A 23,335-nucleotide genomic window follows, 5' to 3' on the forward strand; every position below is an offset into this window, starting at 1 on the left:
ACTACCTGCATACTAATCCGGTTCCTGACAGTATGTATGTATTTTCCACCATAAATATCAATCTTGGGATGCTTTAACCCCTTTACAGCAGCCTGTTTTGACCTTAATGACCAAGTCAAATTTTCTAAATCTGACATGCGTCCATTTATTTGGTAATAACTTTGGAAGGCTTTTATTTATTAAAGGGATTCTGAGATAGTTTTTTCGTGACATATTGTACTTTACATTAGTGGTAAATTTTGATTGATATATTTAGCGTTTTGTAAAAAAAAAGAAATCCCAAATTCTGCGAAAAAATTAAAAATTAGCATTTTTCTTGACTTTACATTTTCTGCTCGTATGATTACTAGTCATATTGCACCAAATTAATGATTAATTCACATCTACAATACGTCTATTTTATGTTCCCATCATTTGATAAATATTCTTTTACTTTTTTAGAATGTTAGTAGGGTTATAAGTTTAGCAGCAATTTTCCAGATTTTCAAGAAAATTTAAAAAAATTGAGGGGCCTGTATGTTAGATACCCCCAGATACCCCCATAAATCACCCCATCTTATAAACTGCACCCCTTAACCCCTTAAGGACCAGGCCATTTTACAACTTAAGGACCAGAGCGTTTTTTGCAAATCTGACCACTGTCACTTTAAACATTAATAACTCTGGAATGCTTTTAGTCATCATTCTGATTCCAATATGGTTTTTCCGTGACATATTCTACTTTAACTTAGTGGTAAAATGTTATGGTAACTTGCATCCTTTCTTGGTGAAAAATCCCCAAATTTGATGAAAAAAATGAAAATTTTGCATTTTTCTAACTTTGAAGCTCTCTGCTTGTAAGGAAAATGGATATTCAAAATAATTTTTTTTAGGTTCACATCTACATTATGTCTACTTTATGTTTGCATCATAAAATTTATGAGTTTTTACTTTTGGAAGACACCAGAGGGCTTCAAAGTTCAGCAGCAATTTTGAATTTTTTCACAAAATTTTCAAACGCACTATTTTTCAGGGACCAGTTCAGGTTTGAAGTGGATTTGAAGGGTCTTCATATTAGAAATACCCTATAAATGACCCCATTATAAAAACTACACCCCCCAAAGTATTCAAAATGACATTCAGTAAGTGTATTAACCCTTTAGGTGTTTCACAGGAATAGCAGCAAAGTGAAGGAGAAAATTCAAAATCTTTATTTTTTACACTCGCATGTTCTTGTAGACCATATTGTTGAATTTTTGCAAGGGGTAAAAAGGCGAAAATTTTTACTTGTATTTGAAACCCAATTTTTCTCGAGTAAGGACATACCTCATATGTCTATGTTAATTGTTCAGTGGGTGCAGTAGAGGGCTCAGAAGGGAAGGAGCGACAAATGGTTTTTGGGGGGCATGTCACCTTTAGGAAGCCCCTATGGTGCCAGGACAGCAAAAAAAAAACACATGGCATACCATTTTGGAAACTAGACCCCTCAGGGAACGTAACAAGGGGTAAAATGAACCTTAATACCCCACAGGTGATTCACGACTTTTGCATATGTAAAAAATAAAAAAATTTTTTTACCTAAAATGCTTGGTTTCCCAATAATTTTAAATTTTTAAAAAGGGTAATAGCAGAAAATACCCCCCAAAATTTGATGCCCAATTTCTCACGATTCAGAAAACACCCAATATGGGGGGGAAATTGCTCTGCTGGCACACTACAGGTCTCAGAAGAGAAGGAGTCACATTTGGCTTTTTGAAAGCAAATTTTGCTCTGGGGGCATGCCGCATTTAGGAAGCCCCTATGCTGCCAGAACAGCAAAAAAAAAAAACACATGGCATACCATTTTAGAAACTAGACCCCTCGGGGAGCGTAACAAGGGGTAATGTGAACCTTAATACCCTACAGGTGTTTCACGACTTTTGCATATGTAAAAAAATGTTTCTTTTTTTTTACCTAATATGCTTGGTTTCCCAAAATGTTTACATTTTTAAAAAGGGTAATAGCAGAAAATACCCCCCAAAATTTGAAGCCCAATTTCTCATGATTCAGAAAACACCCCATATGGGGGTGAAAAGTGCTCTGCTGGCCCACTACAGGTCTCAGAAGAGAAGGAGTCACATTTGGCTTTTTGAAAGCAAATTTTGCTCTGGGGGCATGCCGCATTTAGGAAGCCCCTATGGTGCCAGAACAGCAAAAAAAAACCACATGGCATACCATTTTGGAAACTAGACCCCTCGGGGAACGTAACAAGGGGTAATGTGAACCTTAATACCCTACAGGTGTTTCACGACTTTTGCATATGTGAAATTATTTTTTTTTTTACCTAAAATGCTTGGTTTCCCAAAACTTTTACATTTAAAAAGGGTAATAGCAGAAAATACCCCCCAAAATTTGAAGCCCAATTTCTCCCGATTCAGAAAACACCCCATATGGGGGTGAAAAGTGCTCTGCTGGCGCACTACAGGTCTCAGAAGAGAAGGAGTCACATTTGCTTGTTTTCCCAACAATTTTACATTTTTAAAATGGGTAATAGCAGAAAATACCCCCCAAAATTTGTAACACACTTTCTCCCGAGTACGGCGATACCCCATATGTGACCCTTAACTGTTGCCTTGAAATACGACAGGCCTCCAAAGTGAGAGCGCCATGCGAATTTGAGGCCTAAATTAGGGACTTGCATAGGGGTGGACATAGGGGTATTCTACGCCAGTGATTCCCAAACAGAGTGCCTCCAACTGTTGTAAAACTCCCAGCATGCCTAGACAGTCAGTGGCTATCTGGCAATACTGGGAGTAGTTGTTTTGCAACAGCTGGAGGCTCCGTTTTGGAAACAGTGGCGTACCAGACGTTTTTCATTTTTATTGGGGAGGGGGGCTGTGTAGGGGTATGTGTATATGTAGTGTTTTTTACTTTTTATTTTATTTTTTGTTAGTGTAGTGTAGTGTTTTTAGGGTACAGTCGCACGGGCGGGGGTTCACAGTAGTTTCTCGCTGGCAGTTTGAGCTGCGGCAGAAAATTTGCCGCAGCTCAAACTTGCAGCCGGATACTTACTGTAATCCTCCGCCCATGTGAGTGTACCCTGCACGTTCACATTAAAAGTACAAAGTACAACTCCCGGCATGTACGGTCTATCAGTGCATGCTGGGAGTTGTAGTTTTGCAACAGCTGGAGGCACACTGGTTGTGAAACACCAAGTTTGGTAACAAACTCAGTGTTTTGCAACCAGTGTGCCTTCAGCTGTTGCAAAAGCTACAACCCCCAGCATGTACGGACAGCGGAAGAGCATGATGGGTCTTGTAGTTATATAACAGCCGGAGGCATACTACTTTGGCTGGGGATGCTGGGGATTGTAGTTATGCAACAGCTGGAGACACACTGGTTTGCTACTTAACTCAGTGTGCCTTCAGCTGTTGCAAAACTACAACTCTCAGCAGTCACCGACAGCCAACGGGCATGCTGGGAGTTGTAGTTATTCAACCACTACAACTCCCAGCATGCACTTTAGCTGATTGTGCAAGCTGGGAGTTGTAGTTATACAACAGCTGAAGGTACACTTTTCCATAGAAAAATGTGCCTCCAGCTGTTGCAAAACTACAAGTCCCAGCATGCCCATAAGGGAATGCTGGGAGTTGTGGTGGTCTACCTCCTGCTGTTGCATAACTACAGCTCCCAGCATGCCCTTTTTGCATGCTGGGAGCTGTTGCTAAGCAACAGCAGGAGGCTGTCACTCACCTCCTGCTGCTGCTCCACGCCGCCGCCACGCAGGTCAGTCATGCCGCCGCCATCGCTCCTGGGGCCCCAATCCCAACAGGGACAGGATCGGGGTCCCCAGCACCCGGGGTCTTCTGCCCGCACCCGCTCACGTCCTCCGGAAGAGAAACCGGCTGACGAATCAGGGCGATCGTGAGGTGGCACCAGTGCCACCTCACCCCTGTTGGCAATGGCCGTCAGAGACGGCCCCGATCAGCCAGTAATTCCGGGTCACTCGAGACCCGATTGACCCGGAATCCGCTGGAGATCGCTGGACTGAATTGTCCAGCGATCTGCGGCAATCGCCGACATGGGGGGACATAATGACCCCCCTGGGCGATATGCCGGGATGCCTGCTGAACGATTTCAGCAGGCATCCGGCACCGGCTCCGCTCCAGCTAGCAGCTGGGGCCGGAAATGCGCAGGTCATATCCATACGCCCTGTGTCCTTAAGGACTTGGAAACGGGGCGTATGGATACGCCCTGTGTCCTTAAGGGGTTAAAGTAGTCAGAATGACTTAATTTCTGTGTACATGCTCATAATTCATTCGCTCCTATAATTTATTCTGCACACACGGTCAATAGTCATTCTGTACACACACTCTCATAAATTGCTCTATACATTTGGGCTAAAAAAAAATATATATATATATATATATTTTTTAAAAACACACGTTCACAGCGATTACACCCTATACATGCTCTTAGGATTTATACTGTACACACGCTCGTAGCATTTATGGTACACACTGTACACACGCTCGTAGGATTCATACTGTACACGCGCTCATAGGATTTATTCTGTACACCTGCTCGTAGCATTTATACTGTACACCTGCTCGTAGCATTTATTCTGTACACACGCTCGTAGCATTTATGCTGTACACACACTTGTGGGATTAATATTGTACACACGCTCGTAGGATTTATACTGTACACACACTCGTAGGATTTATACTGTACACACGCTCGTAGGATTTATACTGTACACACGCTCGTGGGAGTTATACTGTACACATGCTCGTGGGAGTTTTGCGGTGCATGCGCCCGTGGCATGTGTGCTGTACACACGCTCGCAGTGCTGCACTGTGCGCACGCTGTGGCGTTCGTGCCACACATCTGTTCAGTGCATTGAGTGTTGTTCTGTGCGTGAGCATGTGGTCACATAATTACTACATGCATGCATATTGTTTGTTCATACCAATCACGGCTTTGGGAATTTCCGCATTCCTACCTGTCACGTCTATGGTGTTTACACTCAAGTCACGATATCATGTATCATCGCACTGACGGCACGTTACTAGTTTGGCCTGGTCTGTCTCATCTTCAGACCCTCGCGGCAATGCTCATTTAAAAAAAAACACGTTAGCTAACATGGGTAAGGTTCGGTCAAGGTGTCTCCATAGTCTAACAGGTGTTTATGTCGATCATACCCATCACCCTTCAGAATTAAAAAAGTTTATTAACCCTTTAGCCGTTTCACAGAAATGAAAGCAAAGTGGAGACTGAATTTAAAAATTTCTTTTTTTTGCAGATTTTTCTTTTTAATCCATTTTTTTCTGTAACACAGTAGGTGTTGACAAAGAAATACAACTCAAGATTTATTCCCTGAATTGTAATGTATTTAGAAATATCCCATATGTGGCCTTTATGCACTTCGTGTCTCTCACACAGGCCTTAGACATGAAGGTGTGCGGTGTGGATTTTGGGGTGTCCTTTTAGTTTCGGATATGTTGTTGGAATCATATAAAGTTGCAGAGGCCTTGGGGTAAAAAAAATTTTTTTGGGGAGATAAGTTGACACTTTCACTGGTACCATTCTGGGGTACATGTGACGATCGTTTTTTATTTTATTTTTTATGAGGCCGTATGCATATAAAAAATCCATACTGCAGTTGTTTTTTATACATTTTTTAGGTTGTTCATCATGCGGTATAAATGACATGTTAACTTTATTCTGCAGGTTGATACAGTTATGGTGATACCAAATTTCTATACTTTTTTTTTTTATATTTTAGTTCATTTATAGCATAAAAACTATTTTTGTAAAAAAAAAAATACGGGATGGGTATTTAACTCAGGGAGAGTTCACCACTCCTGGTGTGACGGAGCTTTCAAGGGCCACACACACACATATATATATATATATATATATATATATATATACATATATATATATACATATATATATATATATATATATATATATATATATATATATATATATATATATATATAAAATGTATGTTATTATTTTTTTTCAAATTTTTTCTATTTTCTTCTTTCACATTTCTTATTAAATTTTTTCACACTTGTATTTTTCTTTTCCCTTTTTTTATTAACTTTTTTCACATTTTACTTTTTTTTTTTTTTTTTTACTATTATACACATAATTCAATGGAGTACACATCTGTACTCCATTGAATTATGCCTATGTCTGTCATAGACATAGGATACATCAGTCACTACCTTAGGTAAAGACTGATCTGTTGCCATGTCAATGGAGGCCACTGTCAGTCCTCTGGTTGCCATGGCAACCATCGGTGCTCTGCTTTCACCTTGCAGAGCACCGATCGGTGACAGAGGGAGCTCCCTTCCTTTCTTACCCTAATAGACGCTGCAGTCACAGTTACAGGCAGGTACATGTATGTGGTGTTGCGGGAAGTCATCCCTAATCACCACGTACATGTACCTAGTTTTGCGTAAAGGGGTTAAACATACTGGACGGGATATGAGAACAATATAGGAGGTTATGACATGAAGATGGGGTATAAGGACAGGATATGAGGTCAGGATATAAGGACTCATCTGATGTCAGAGGTAGCACATCTAATATGTGAAACAGCTATCACCCATTGAGCTGTTCATGACTGGGTCTATCCACACAAGTCTGCCATGGAAGTTCTGTTTGTAATGTCTATCTAAAGCAACTTTTTATATTTTAACTGTAGTGTATGCCAACCTGTTTTCTACTTCCATTGCTTTTCCAGAAGCATCAGTTTTGATTGGTTGGGGTCTGAGTATTCAGACTGCAAAACCAATAGTAAGGACTAGCTGGAAGAGGAGCACTCTAAGCGAGAGAAATATACAATGTAAATCTATGGGATCGTCTTAGTCAGCTGCACTTTTCTCCCCACTTGTTCTAACAACATATCAAAAGTTTTTTCTTATATAGTATGGTTGAAAAAAACAAATGTCCATCAAGTTCAACCAAGGAGTTGAAGGAAAGGCTAATCGGTGAATGGAGGGGACTGGATGTGATTTTACACACACACACACACACACACACACACACACACACACACACACACACATATATATATGTATATGTATATATATATGTGTGTGTGTTTATATATTGTGACACTGTGGCATGGGAAGAGTATATTTCCCTAGCTAACCGTGGAGAAACCTTCACCTGTGCCCTAGTTAATGAGGTAGCAGAAAGGGGAAGTCTGTTTAAAAGGAAGTCAGACAGACTACTTGGTGCTCTCCCCAGAAGACAGCAAGGTGGCTGTAGGGGGGAGGCAGGGGTCCTGGTGAGGAACACACAGCCCAAGCTGTGAGTGACACCAAGAGTGATTTGGATGAGACACACAGCAAGAGGTTGCAAATGCTGTATGTGAACAGTGAGTAGAAGGTTGCAGGAGGCATAAGTTTAACTGTCCGGGAAAAGACCACCAGTTGATAGACAGGGCATGATGGATTGTTTAGTTAGTGACTAGACAGTCTAGGGGTTTGTTTATTCCTGTCCTATGTTTTTATTTATTCTGCAACCGGTCTAATAAAGCTGGTGAGGGGCTGGACTTGCATAAAGTTCTGATGTTTGCCTGCTGATTGAAGTGGAAACGTGTCCTGTGGCAGTTTCAATGACGATCCCAGAGCTATCCCCTGAATAATGCTAAAACGTAGCTTCTTGTATTCCTTAAATAAGCAATGACTTTGCATTCTTGATGTGTTTGAGCAATTAAATCATACAGAAGTGGGAATACAGAATGGTATTATAGCTTTATTGAGGTATTTGATGATATGCGGAAACCTATGACATTACAAATGATAACAGGCTTTAATTGTACTTTTGGCAATTTCTCTATTGTGAGTACATGAATAATGACGCACAAGGTAAATGAAGTGTGGGAGGTGACTCATTCTTTGTCATGTACAGGTGAAGGCTATAATGCAATATTTCTGTTCCTTCCTGTATTACAAAGCAAAATCCCAATCATGATATGCAGTTAGTCATACCTTCATATCCTTTGTCTGCAAAAGCTCACTGCTTGAATATCTCAAAACTGTTTTTGGGTACAACAATATAAATTACAATGGAGGATATTTACAAATGTAATGTGTAATTTCTAAGCACAAAGACAGACTCATTATCTATTGCAATGTAGAGACTTTTAAGCATTATTATTATTTAAAAAAACTTTTGACGCGTCTCTGTGAAGCTTGTTTAGATGAATGGGACTGGGTGTTTGGACCTCTACCGTTTTTTAGAATGAGCCAAGAGAAGTGTTTAATGGAGCACTTCTCTCCCAAACTCACTGCTCTTCCCATTTTGCTTAAGGAGATAGGCTCCATGGCTTACCAAAGTGTCCAGCTGCTGCAGCAAAAAAAAAGTTGACAGCCGTGCGCTTTTCCCGGCTCATTCTAGTGATCAAAGGGGGTCTGAACACCTCACCCAGAATCTATGAAATATCAACAGTTTTTTTTTTTTCCTGAATGTAGATAGTGTTTCCAGATGGAGGAAATAGTACCTGCTATCGATGTGTCATCAGTCCCCGGTGGCATCTCGATCAAGCAGTGCTGATAAAAAGTTGCACTCCACTTTTTGACGTCACATTGGCAGCCTACGTGAAGTTTTGTGTGGGAGACCGCCCCAGCTGGTGGCGTCTCGACCAAGCAGTGCTGATATAAAGTTGCTCTCTGGTTTCCTTCATCAGGAAGGTAGCAGTCCAATTCAGAGCCTGAATTGGACTGCTATTTTCCTGATGAAGGAAGCCATTTATTTTTAAAACACATCAGAGTCATTTTGACCCTTGTAGGCTTCCACAGTGACGTCAAAAACCGGAGAGAAACTTTTTATCAGCACTGCTTGGTCGGGATGCCACCAGGGCCTCATGACACATTGATAGTAGGTAGTATATCTTCCATCTGGGAACACTATCCACATTTAGGATATCTGCTTCTTACACACACCAGTGACCTCCCACACTTATGACTTCCAAGTTTGATTGCTTTAACCTTTACATACTGTCACACTGCCTATATTCTTCTTATATTTGTGCTTTTGGCTATATATAATAGTTTTGTCATTGTTTATGAGTGGTATACAGGAGAACCCCCTAGTCCAATAGCAACATAAACCAGAATAGGGGTTTTTCATCTGTGTTAGGGTGCACAAGTAACCTAGTGGCAGTATATCCTGCATACATTAGTATAAATATTGTATAAAAATAAGTCCACTGTCGAGTGTTAATGCCGATCTTGGTCAGTCCTTAGTCTAATGGAAATGCTTCTGCAGTCTTAAATTACTGAAGCAAGAAAGTGTTAAAAAGCATGAATAACTATGGAGTAAAAATGCCTTACTAACTTAAATTTATTAGCAAATGACAAGATTAGGAATAGAATGGAAGTTGTTAATGACAGAAAGAACACATGGCTTATGTAACAGAAACAACATGCCATGTAACATGATTGTAGTCATCTTCCTGCATCAATCATGCTTCCTCCTGCCTATGAGGTCACACTGTCTGTATCTGTCAAGTCATGTCATGTGGCATGAGTTTCTGTCTCTGTGATCACAAAATCTTGTCTCCTGACTATCAAGGTTATAAGCAAGAATTCAAATAAAGACCAGTGATAGAACAGGGCAGGTGGCCTCCACCAATAAAGCCAGTAGCAATCCCTGTGATAAGCTGGGGGTTGGGGACATGCAAAAAAAGGAAAAAGATTGTACCAGAAGTAGAGGTTTTTTTTTTAAGACTTAAGTAAGCCTTGTTTATATGCTTAAATATGCTTCAGGCTAAGTTTCAACTTGGGTTTTCTTGTGCGTTTTGCCCCCCAAAAATACACAAAAACACCCATGGCGTTTTTTCAGTGAAAATAACGCTGTGGCCAGATGTTAGCAGTAATCAAGGAGAAATCACAAAATTCCTTCCACTTAGCGTTTTTCAGTTTGCCATTTTTTCTTTATCCTTTTGGCGTTTTTTCACTCCTTTTTGGCATTTTCCTGTTCCTTGGCAGTTTTTTTAAATCACAACATGTTAAGCCTATGGCCTTTTTCCCCCTGAAATTGTGGTATTTTTCTCCCATAGAAGTCTATGGGAGTAAAAAAAAAAAAAAAAAACGCCAAGAAAAGTGCCACGAGGATTTGAACTTTGAACATTTATGCAGGCAGTTTTTATTATTTTTTTGGACTTAAGTGTTCCAAAAAAGGGATGGAGATACCTTTTTTAATAAAATTTCGTAGGATACAATAAAAAATAAATAAATAAATAAATTTATATATATATATATATATATATATATATATATATATATATATATATATGTACATACACACAGTAGGGATGGAAAAGATTGTATTTAACAAAATTTATATTTTTTTTAATAACTAAATTTTTATAAATTTTTAAACAGGGATCAATTTATGTGGGCGGGCAGAGAACTAAAATTGTAGCCAGCAATATTAAAAATATAGAAAGGCGCCATTTAAATGTTAAAATAATGTATTTTGTAAAATAAATTTTGTTAAACTTTTTATTAGTAATGTATTTTAATAATGTGTTTATTGAAGTTTATTTAACTTTTTTCACTTTTTTTCTTTATTTTTTAAAATTTTTAGGTAGTACTACTACTCCCAGCATGGAACACTGTTCCATGATGGGAGTAGTAGTACCTGTACCAATAGACAGATCCCCCCGGGTGTCACTTCTGACACCTGTTGCGATCCTCCTATATAATGTATAGAAGCAGGCGGCATTGCCGCTCTTTTCCACTCCCCTGCACTGTGTTCTGCAGTGTAAAGTTCTTCACATCACAGATTCATATTTCCCGCAGAGAACCGTGATTGGCCAGATGGTTCCAGCCAAACACAACTCTCTGCGGGAAATATGAATAATAGGTATATATATATTTATATATATATATATATATATATATATATATATATATATATATGGCATATACTACAGAACATACTACAGTGGGACCAGAGAAGAGTGGCCGACCGCCCGCATCTATACATTATACAGGACGATCGCAGCAGGTGTCAGGAGTGACACCTGCTGTGATCTGTCCTTAACTGCAGGTACTACTAACACCTGTTGCGATCTGCTTATTAATGCAGGTACTACAGCTCCCAGCATGGAGCAGAGTGTGCTCCATGTTGGGAGCAGCAGTACCTGCAGTTAAGGACAGATCACAGTGGGTGTCACTCCTGACAACCGCTGCGATCATCCTTCATCCTTCTGAGATGCAGAGTGGCTTTCTCCTGCGCTCCGCATTTCTGCACTATACTCTGGCCGGCCAGTGATGTGAATAGAAATTCACATCACTGATTCATATTTCCCGCTGAGATCAGTGATTACCACTCTGGGCAGAAAATATGAATCAGTGATGTGAATTCTATTCACATCACTGGCCGGCTCAGAGTACAGAGCAGAGATGCGAGCGCACCACTCCGCATCTCTGCAATATAATGGATGATCGCATCGGGTGTAGGGAGTATTTGGACGGAGGATCTGTCTATTAGTGCAGGTACTGCTACTCCCATCATGGAACAGTCTGTTCCATGCTGGGAGTAGTAGTACTACCTATAAGAATGTAAAATATAAAGAAACAAAAGTGAAAAAAGTTAACACACACACACAGTTTATTAAACACATTATTAAAATACATTACTAATAAGTTTAACAATTAACGGCCCTTTTATACATATTTATTATTTTCAGCTACATCTTTAGGTTCCGGCCCTCCCACATAAATTGGTCCCTGTTTAAAAATGTATTTAAAATGTTGTTATAAAAAAATATTAATTTCGTTAAATATAATTTTTTCCATTCCAACTGCATCCTTTATTTTATTTTTATTTTATGGTACTCAACAAAAAAGGGTCCAAAAATGCAATTTCCACTCAAAGGCAAAAATGCCAGAAAAAATGCAAGCAGAAAATGCCAAACGCAGGAAAATGCTGTGGCGTTTTTTCTGCCATTTTTTTCTTGCATTTTTTAAAAAAGTAGAAACTTAGCCTTAAAGGGGTATTCCCACCGTAAGCATGTATTGCATTATAAGTGGATATGCCATCAAGACTTGAAAGGTGTAGATTTTACTTCTTGGATCACCACCAATTGGGAGAACAAGGGTTGCTAATTCTTGACTGCTATGTTCTCCATATACTTCAATACAGAGGTCGCTGTGTAGTTTTCTGTTGAGGTCTATGGGAGTTACAGAAGGAGACAAGTGCCATGGGGGCCATTAAACCCCTTCCCCTGTGGCAAATAATGAAGACTCTTATTAAAATCTGCTCTTAGTGTGGGGATTTCAGCATGCATTTACATGATTGCCTAATTTTAATTCTAATTTATGGTTATTGATAGCCGCCAATGATATTACAGTAACAAAGTAATATCCTTTTTAAGGCTAAAAAAATACATACATTCAGTACAGCCCATGACTCTGCACTGTTGATCCAGAGAAAGGCAAACAATTTGGTACCAATGTAGCTGCTGCCAAACACACCACAGGAGCCCAAAAGCATGATACCACAGCAGGCCAGCACTCTGTGGCTCTCACAATCACCCAGCTCTGAGAGGGTGTGATACAAACAATTGTACATCAGTGGCGATGCATGCACTGGACTGTAATGGCCACTTCATTACTTTCATTTTGTTGTTCCATTTTTACACAAATTTGGTAGTATGCTTGGTGTCATTGTCCATTCGAAAAACCAATTTACGCCCAAGCTTTATTTTCCTGGCTGATGTCTTGACATATTGCTTCATTTTCCTTCCTTATAATGCCAGCTATTTTGTATAGTGCACCAGTTTCTTCTGCAGCAAAGCACCACTTCAATATGATTCTGCCACCCCTGTGCTTCACAGTTTTGATGGATGTTCTTCAAGCTTCCTTCTTTTTCCTCCATACATGACAATAGTCATTATGACCAAACATGTTCTACAGTTGATATAAATACTTTTGTAGTTATTTCCTAGAGTATTTTCACAAGGCTAAGTAATGAAAAGATGAAACGGCACTCACCACAACAGTGTAAAAAGTCTTTAGTCTTTAATGTTTAATCGCGGTGCATGTGATGTACAAAAGCAGAGAGTAACAAGATGAGAGGGGAGCTTGAGCGCCCCTGCCCTCCGTGTTACTCCCTGCTTTTGTACATGACATACACCGTGATTGAAGATTAAAGACTTTTTTCACCGTTGTGGTGAGTGCCATTTCCTCTTTTCATTTCCTATTACCTGTCTGGGATCTCCAGCTGAGCACCACTACTGTACAAGATATATGTGCTGTCCTGCACAGATTCCACGCTCTAGTGAGAACAGTGACATGCTGCGCAGTGCCAGATCTATTGTTTGAATTTTGACAATCTCATGTTGTTCTTGGACTGATTTGTATATTTTTCACACCAAAGTATGAACGCATCTCCTTCCTGACCGGCACAATGGCTACATTGTCCTATAGTGTGGAAACTTGCGGTTTATCATTTGAACCGATAAATTTGATACCATCAGGTGTTTGGAAAATTATCCCAAGGATGGACCTCACTTGTAAAGGTCCACCATTATTTTTCTTATGTCTCTCATTGCTGATTTATTTTAATTTTCCATTTCCATGAAGAAAAAGGCAAGTAGGCCTATATAATTTATGTGACAGGTACACATCCAGATACCTCACATGATGAGCCTATCAGAAGCTTCTAAAGCCATGACATTATTTTCTGGTATTGTCCAAGCTATTTAAAGTCTCAACTTGGTAAATATAAATGTTGTGGACATAGAGTCTGTGGAGGAGAGAAATATGAGTTTTAATGACATCAACCTAAGTGAATGCAAACTAATGACTTTAACTGTAGATCATAGGAAATATTTCTTTGGAGGCCATTGATTTATTAGGTCACCATTCAGTCTTGATAATCATTCTAGTTACTGTCATCTACTGATTCCATTTAGTATTTTAGTTATCCACCTTTAACCCGCTCAAGCTCTAATATGTATATCTTGTGCAGTTGTGCATATAGGCCCCAGTTCATGAACCCCGATTATCTAATCTGCCTTGTCTGACACTGGTTGCTACAGTTAAATGTACTGTCAACTAAAATTCCCAAGTCCTTTCTTCATGTCAGTTTTACCCAGTTTTTTCCTATTTAGTTCACAATTTTGGCAAGGATTTTTCCTTCCTATGTGCATAACTGTTATGATTCGGCAGGCTGGAGGTGGATCCTCTGTGTCAGCGAGGGATAGGCGTGGACCGTACCGGTGGACCGGTTCTAAATTGCTACTGGTATTCACCAGAGCCCGCCGCAAAGCGGGATGGTCTTGCTGCGGCGGTAGCAACCAGGTCGTATCCACCGATAAAGGCTCAACCTCGCTGACTGCTGAGAGTGGCGTGGGACAGAAGGACTAGACAGAGGCGAGGTCAGACGTAGCAGAAGGTCAAGGCAGGTGGCAAGGTTCGTAATCAAGGGAAACGGCAGAAGGTCTGGTAACACTGGTAAGGCAATCACAGAAACGCTTCACTAGGCACAAGGGCAACAAGATCCAGCAATGCAGGGAAGGGGAAGTGAGGTAATATCGGCCTGGAGCAGGTGAGCTAATTACACTGATTGGGCCAGGCACCAATTAGCGGTGCACTGGCCCTTTAAATCTTAGAGAGCTGGCGCGCACGCGCCCTATAGAGCGGAGCCGTGCGTGCCAGGACGTGACAGCCGGGGACCGGGACAGGTAAGTAGATTGGGATGCGATCCGTGAGCGGGCGCGTCCCGCTATGTAAATCGCATCCCCGCCGGCAGTCAGTGCAGCGCTCCTGGTCAGCGGATCTGACCGGAGCGCTGCAGAGAGGAGAACGCTGCAAGCGCTCCGGGGAGGAGCAGGGACCCGGAGCGCTCGGCGTAACAGTACCCCCCCCCCCTTAGGTCTCCCCCTCTTTTTGTCTGCTTTCCCTTCATACGAGACAAGGCCATTGGGGGTGACTCTTGAGTTTCCTTCCGGATGATAGAGAAGTCCTGGGTAACTTCATCAACGGCAGGCAATCCAGAAGAAGTGGGAATGGGGAGGGGGGGGCAGAAGGTGAAGCTTGCCACGGGGCAGAGTGTTACCAGGAAGGGGGCTATGAGGAGGCAAAATCTCAGCTTGCTTTTTGCCGAAAATATCCTGGTAAGCCTTGGGAGGGGCCGGTATGGGTGGAACCTCAGGAGTTAGACAAGTAGGAGCAGATGTGAGGCATCGTTTGTGTCAAATAAGGACCCCAATTTTTGATCTCCCCGGTGGTCCAGTCAAGGGTAGGAGAATGACGTTGGAGCCATGGCAGACCGAGGAGGACTTCAGAGGTGCAGTTGGGCAGAACAAAAAATTCAATATTTTCGTGATGCAGTCCAATGCTCATAAGCAGGGGTTCTGTGCGATAACGCACAGTGCAGTCCAATTTACTCCGTTGACAGAAGAAATGTAGAGCGGCTTGATGAGACGGGTCACTGGGATGCTGAACCTATTAACGAAAGAGACCAAAATAAAATTTCCTGCAGAACCAGAGTCCAAGAAGGCCACAGGCCACAGCTGAGAAGGAGGAGTTGGCAGAAGGAGAAATCCGCACGGGCACAGTGAGACGTGGAGAAGCAGACTTCACACCAAAAGACGCCACTCCCACGTGAGCTAGGTGCTTGCGTGCGTTTCCCAGACGCGGAGGACGAATAGGGCAGTCCACTAGGAAATGTTCGGTACTAGCGCAGTACAGGCATAAATTTTTATCTCTGCGACGAGACCTCTCTTCATGGGTCAGGCGAGACCGATCCACTTGCATAGCCTCCTCGGCGGGAGGCACAGGGGTAGATTGCAAAGGATTCCGGTAGAGAGGTGCCCAGAGATCAAAGTCCTTTTCCTGGCGGAGCTCCTGGTGTCTTTCAGAAAAACGCATGTCGATGCGGTGGCCAAATGGATAAGTTCAGACAGGTTAGCAGGAATTTCTTGTGCGGCCAGTACATCTTTGATGTTGCTGGATAAGCCTTTCTTGAAGGTCGCGCAGAGGGCCTCGTTGTTGCAGGCTAGCTCAGAGGCGAGGGTACAAAACTGGATGGCGTATTCACCTACAGAAGAACTTCCTTGGACTAGGTTCAGCAAAGCAGACTCGGCCGAGGAGGCCCGGGCTGGCTCCTCGAAGACACTACGGACTTCAGCGATGAAGGACTGGACAGTGCCTGTGGCAGGATCATTGCGGTCCCAGAGTGGTGTGGCCCATGACAAGGCCTTTCCAGACAGAAGACTAACTACGAAAGCCACCTTACACCGTTCTGTGGGAAATTGGTCCGACAACATCTCCAAGTGTAGGGAACATTGAGACAGGAAACCACGGCAGAGTTTAGAGTCCCCATCAAATTTGTCCGGCAGAGACAAGCTGAGGCTAGGAGCGGCCACTCACTGCGGAGGAGGTGCAGGAGCTGGCGGAGGAGATGGTTGCTGCTGTAGAGGCAGAAGCTGCTGTAGCATGGCGGACAACTGTGACAGCTGTTGTCCTTGTTGGGCGACCACGGTGGCGAGGTCAGCGAGACTTGGCAATGGCACCTCAGCGGGATCCATGGCCGGATCTATTGTTATGATTCGGCAGGCTGGAGGTGGATCCTCTGTGTCAGCGAGGGACAGGCGTGGACCGTAACGGTGGACCGGTTCTAAATTGCTACTGGTACTCACCAGAGCCTGCCGCAAAGCGGGATGGTCTTGCTGCGGCGGTAGCAACCAGGTCGTATCCACCGGTAACGGCTCAACCTCGCTGACTGCTGAGAGTGGCGTGGGACAGAGGGACTAGACAGAGGCGAGGTCAGACGTAGCAGAAGGTCAAGGCAGGCGGCAAGGTTCGTAGTCAAGGGAAACGGCAGAAGGTCTGGTAACACTGGTAAGGCAATCACAGAAACGCTTTCACTAGGCACAAGGGCAACAAGATCCGGCAATGCAGGGAAGGGGAAGTGAGGTAATATAGGCCTGGAGCAGGTGAGCTAATTACACTGATTGGGCCAGGCACCAATTAGCGGTGCATTGGCCCTTTAAACCTTAGAGAGCTGGTGCGCGCGTGCCCCAGAGAGCGGAGCCACGCGCGACAGGATGTGACAACCGGGGACCGGGACAGGTAAGTAGATTGGGATGCGATCCGCAAGCGGGCGCGTCCCGCTATGCGAATCGCATCCCCACCAGCAGTGTCAGTGCAGCGCTCCTGGTCAGCGGGTCTGACCGGGGCGCTGCAGAGAGGAGAACGCCGCGAGCGCTCCGGGGAGGAGCAGGGACCCGGAGCGCTCGGCGTAACAATAACATTACATGACAATAAATGTTGTTAAAACCTCATTTGCCACTTGTCAGCCCAAGCCTCCAATTTATCCAGATCCTTTTGTAACAGTGCACTGCCCTCTACTGTGTTAAGTATTTTACATAATTTAGCATCATCTGCAAAAATGTATATTATACTGTTACAGATCAAATTATTTAGTACCAGTGCTCCATTTGTTCAAAAACAGTCATACATTGAGCATTTAAGACAGGCAAATTGGTGTTTCTGTGTATCCGTACATAGAAACACTGATTTGCCTGTCTTTAATGCTCAATTCATGACTGTTTTTGAACAAATGGAGCGCTGGTACTAAATAATTTTATCTATAGAAGTCTCATTTATGGTGTGACAGGGACCCATTTTTTAGTACCTGAGCACTTTGTCCAACAGCGCCAGTGTTTTTCTCATATACCTAAGCCAGTTACTTACCCACATACAAACATTTTCCCCCAACCCACACATTCTCATTTTATGTACCAACCTTTTATGTGGCACAGTATCTAATGCTTTGGAATAATTAATTTATGTGGCAGTGTCAAATGCTATGGAAAAATCAAGATATATGATATCTAATGACTCACCCTGATCCAGTCTTGAAATTTCCTTCACATAGAAGAAGCTGATCAGGTTATTTGAAAGGGCTTCCTGAAACCTTTGCCTTACTGGAGCTCAATGTTTTTTTTGGCTCCTTGACAAAACATTATATTGAAAGACAAGTGGAGATGTATTTAAATATGATCACTATTTCCTTGGTGCCCACCAACCCACACAGTAATCAAATGATTGTTGGGGCAAATGATTTTAGAAAAGAGGTCAGCATTGTGACAACTCTCTTAAAGTGGGCCTGGGCCTCTTCTGACCTGTCTGTTTTATAAAAAATTTGTATTTCCCATAAAATAACAATTCTGGAACATCTTGTCGAAGAAATGTACCTTGCACAATTCCTACAATTTCCGCTGTAAATTTATAGATAAATTGGCTATGTGGCAAAACCAATCCATTTGTTAAAGGGACATTTCCCTATAAAGTCAAGTACTGTCTACACTGATTGGGCAGTGCCATACGGTGAAAGGACATGCCCAGGAATTGTAACACCCACTTGTTCCTAGAAATTTAGGAAGAAAATTAAAAGGACAAGTACAATTCATAGAATAGTTATATATTTTAGAATACAAATATATCCTGAAACAGACATGTCAGCTCGCGGGTTCTCTCTAAATAACCTTTTGTGCTGCACATTATTCTTAGTTTTCTTGGGTGCACAATACAGTTTTTTACTTGGATTAAACGCTCTGTAATTCTAAACCTAGTACATTTTGGCTTTCATTCTAAATGATCAAATCTTCTATGATTAAAGCATGCTTGGAACAAAGGTTTTGCTACTGTATGACAGCCCACTCTCATTAATTCCATTTATAATTGTGATTCAAATGCAATTTACATTGTTTTACTCCAACTGTTGACATAGCAGCAAGACCAAAATGATGCCCTTTCAAGTATAACCATATTCAATGTATGTTTTCTCAGGATATCAACTCCTGGAACAAAGCAACGGCATGCTATGACTTGATCGACCTTTAGAGCAAGTGTTTGCAGCCGAGAATGTGGCAATTTATATGAACTGATTTATACTGTGGGAATGCTTTACAATGCAGCCACATATGTGCTTATCCAGGTTTGCTCTTTAGGTAAACTGTCAGCCTTTACAAAGATTTTGATGTATGATAGGGGTAAACAGTTTACACAAGTATATTGAATTGTATGTGCGTTAGGTTCACAGAACATTCAGCTGACAGGATATTTGTTTAAACCACCAATCACTTTAAACAATAGAGGTTACCCTACTAAAAAGCTTGGTATCTCCATCTCTGCTTAACGTTTACCATTTGCTGACAAGCAGTAAACAGTAAAACTTGCTTTGGTTAAGAGCCAGAAAAGATGTTACTTTAAATAAAAATAAACTGTGGACATAAAATAAACTCTATATTTAACAAACTTACCTGGCCTGCTTCCAGTACCACCTGCGGTCCTCACCGCTGGCATTTAACATTGCCCTGACAACCGGCTGTGTGCAATTTGTGTGACACGCTTGTCATAGTGGGACATAGCTGGCTTAGCCTATCAGGGGGTGGAAGCACTTGGCCAATCACCTGCAGTGCCAGTGCTCACATCTCCCAGCGGCAAGACATTTAAACGAGTGTCTGTGTAGCTCGGTTCCACTCTTCAGTAGCCTATTAATAGATGTGTTCCTGACTTTGATACTGCCTGCTGATTTTGTACTGCACTGTTCTCTTGTTTTTGAAACTCTGGCTTGTCCCTGGACTTACCTCCGGTATTTTCATTTAATCCTTGATTTCTCTGTGTTTTGCTGATCTGGCCTGTTAGACCTTCCCTTTTACACTCTGTGCATGTAGTGAAAGTAGGGAAGATCATCCAAGTAGTTAGTGTTTAGGGTAAAAATAGGTCTGCACGGCTCCCTACCTACACTATATAAATAAATGTTAGTATTATGTCCTATTTTCTACATCTGAGAAATGTGCAGATAATAGGCTGCTCTGTTTGAATAATATGGTAGGTGAAATAATATAAAATTGTATTAACAGTATAAATAGTATTAAATAGTATAAGGTGCCCTGATAACACAACTTTTTAAATTTTTTTAATAAGCCCTCCTATTTCCGAGACATGTGAGTTCAAAGTCTGACAATTCAGTCTGACTGACTTAACTTTAATAATGAGAGTAAATTGCAGGTGATGGGGGAATGTACATTCAGGGAGCGTGAATGTATTATACTGAAGGGTATGTCTGCCTAATACACACCCCCTGACTGTATAATCCCTCCCATCATCTAATATTCACTCCTATTATTAAAATTAAGTTCACACCCATCTGACTGATTGCGTGAATCAGCAGACAAACTTTAAACCAACATATCTCAGGAACGATAGGGCATATCAATAAACTGTAAAAAGGTGTATGTGATACCCTAATCCATGGGTGTCAAACATGACATCCTGTGCGTGCATCCATAGCAACGGAGGCGCGGAGGAGCGGAACATGGAGGTGGAAGACACGCGCTGGCCAGCATGGTAAGTGGCCAGCGGCACGTCAGCTTCGGTGGTCTGACCACCGTTCCTCCGGTCCTGGAACCTACTGCTATGGCCGGACCGGAGGAGTTGTGGTCAGAGCACTGAAGTGGGGCAGTACACAGGCATAGAGCCTCCAGCCATACACTGTATATGGCTGGAGGCTGTATGTCTGTGGGGGAACATACTGCACCTAATGTGGGGAACTATACTGCACCTAATGTGGGGGTACTATACTGCACCTAATGTGGGGAACTATACTGCACCTGATGTGGAGAATTTTACTGCCAACCTAATGTGGGGGAACTATACTGCCAACCTAATGTGGGGGAACTATACTGCCAACCTAATGTGGGGAACTACTGCCAACCTAATGTGGGGAACTATACTGCCAACCTAATGTGGGGAACTATACTGCCAACTAATGTGGGGAACTATACTGCCAACCAAATGTGGGGAACTATACTGCCAACTAATGTGGGGAACTATACTGCCAACCTAATGTGGGGAACTATGCTGCACCTAATGTGACGAACTATACTGCCAACCTAATGTGGGGAACTATACTGCCAACCTAATGTGGGGAACAATACTGCCAAACTAATGTGGGGAACTATACTGCCAACCTAATGTGGGGAACTATGCTGCACCTAATGTGGGGGAACTATACTGCCAACCTAATGTGGGGGAACTATACTGCCAACTTAATGTGGGGGAACTATACTGCCAACCTAATGTGGGGAACTATACTGCACATAATGTGGGGGAACTATACTGCCAACCTAATGTGGGGGAACTATACTGCCAACCTAATGTGGGGGAACTATACTGCACCTAATGTGGGGGCCTCGTATTGAGGTTCGCTCATGTCACGTCACGCTCCCAGAATTCAAGGGCCGGCGTTACTACGTCCTTTTTTGGATGCAGCCCCCATAAACGTAAACCTTGTTTTTTTGGCCCATGTTAGCCTTTGAGTTTGACATGCTTGCCCTAAACTATTTAATGATAACACAACCTAATTTTTTTCTGGCATTGGACACAGATCCCCTTTAAAGCGCACCTTTAATATATTACTATAGTAACTTTAATATGTTACTCAGTACCGAATACTGACCATGTACATCTAATTTTTATGCCTCTATCACCTTTATTTATAAAAAAAAAAAAATAAATTGAGGTTTTCCTTGAAATCCTCTCAGGGTAAGGGGACGTGTCCCTCCCTTGTGGTGGTGGGATTTGATATGAAAAAGAAAAGCTCTTACTGCTATGCTGGATCACATTGTGCTGGCCAAAGTGTAAACCTATGCAGGTTTGACTCATGTCACTATCTTTAGTACACTCGGCAAAATGTCCAATTCTACTTAAGGGTTTTGGGGTTTTACCCCTCCTAATGTTCAGCCCTAAACTGCACCCTACTTTCCTACACAATTTGTTTGGATAACTAGCATTAAACAGGTGGCACAAAAAATAAAGCACCGTGAATAATAATAGGCTGCAGGAGATAAGGCATATACACAAGATGTTGCACATGTCATCAGATTGACTTGCATTGGTTTCAAATTAGACCAACAAGCCAGATCATAGGGTAAGATTGGCAATGCAACAACAGCTCACCCAGCTATTATCCAACACCTGTGCCTGGACCCACGGGTCCCTCCCCCCGCATCAATCAGGATACAAGGCAAATAAAGAATGTCCGGCATCCATGGTGTGAGATAAAAGAAATTCTGGCTTTATTGAAGGTTGCACATAAAGGAGCACAGACACATACTATCCACCTCTCTGAAATAGGTCACATGACCATCAAGTTACACGTGCAAATGGAAACTCCGGTTGGGAATGGGAAAATATCAAAACCCGAAACGGATTGACATAGTATTGACATGTGATAGGTTAAGGTAAGTTAGCTGAGAATACTCCCTAATAATCACACAAAGGTCAGTGTAGGTATGATGAGGTACTAATGGCCACTAAAATATCTAGAGATGAGCGAATCAAAGCTGACAAACCCGAATTCGTTACGGATTTCAGGAAATATTCGATTTGCGACGAATGCGAATATCACTGTGATTCTATCGCGCAAATCGCTTCAATAAACTCCATTTACTGCGGATCAGGCTCCAGGGCATCTAAAATGGCAGATACACATGTCAGTACATGGGGCAAGGAAAGCTGGGAAGTAGGCGGGATGACCCTGAATCACATGCAGGATGCAGCCTTTTAGCAGCCAGTCACCCCTGTGATGTCACAGCCCCATATAATCGGCAGACATAATTCCTCACTTCATTACAATACACTGCAGAAGGATCATAGGACGCAGAGCCTGTGTGTGTATGTATTACTGCAGAGAAAAGCACAGTCCAGCAGCGTTTAACATCCTAGTTACATCAGTGTTCTCGTAGACGGAGAGCAATTTTTTTTTCACTGAAAATGATTTTTACTGCAGCTTCTCCCAGTCACTTTGGCATAATATTACAGAGAGGGGCAGATATCTGTGCGTTGCCTCATACATTTCAACAAGCTGCCTCAACTTCATAAACCTTAGCAGAGGAGGCAGGAATAATTTTTCTGCGCAATTCAGTGTCTTTGTTCCACAAAAAATCATCTGCTGGTTATACTAGTCAAGATGGTATAATACATAGCAGTCCATTCCTAATAGTCTTTGACAGAGTGCAATTTTTTGTTTTAGTAAACAGATTTTTTGGCTGCAGCACTGTTGTGTACTGCTGGTGTTTTACAAAAATATGTATTTTTTTAAGGGTACTGTAGCGCATTTTTCTGCCCTCGTAAGTGCATACTGCATATGTACATCTAAGTAGTGTACTATTTTTTACCTGTTAATCTGTCAAGGGCCTACATACTGTGAAAGTCCAGGCAAAAATACTCACTGGCTGGTGTTGTACTGAGATACTTTTTTAAGTGTACTGTAGAGCATTTTTCTGCCTACATACTGTGAAAGGCCAGCCAAAAGTGCACAG

This window comes from Hyla sarda, chromosome 2 (genome assembly GCF_029499605.1).
Source record: "Hyla sarda isolate aHylSar1 chromosome 2, aHylSar1.hap1, whole genome shotgun sequence".
NCBI classification, from domain to species: domain Eukaryota; kingdom Metazoa; phylum Chordata; class Amphibia; order Anura; family Hylidae; genus Hyla; species Hyla sarda.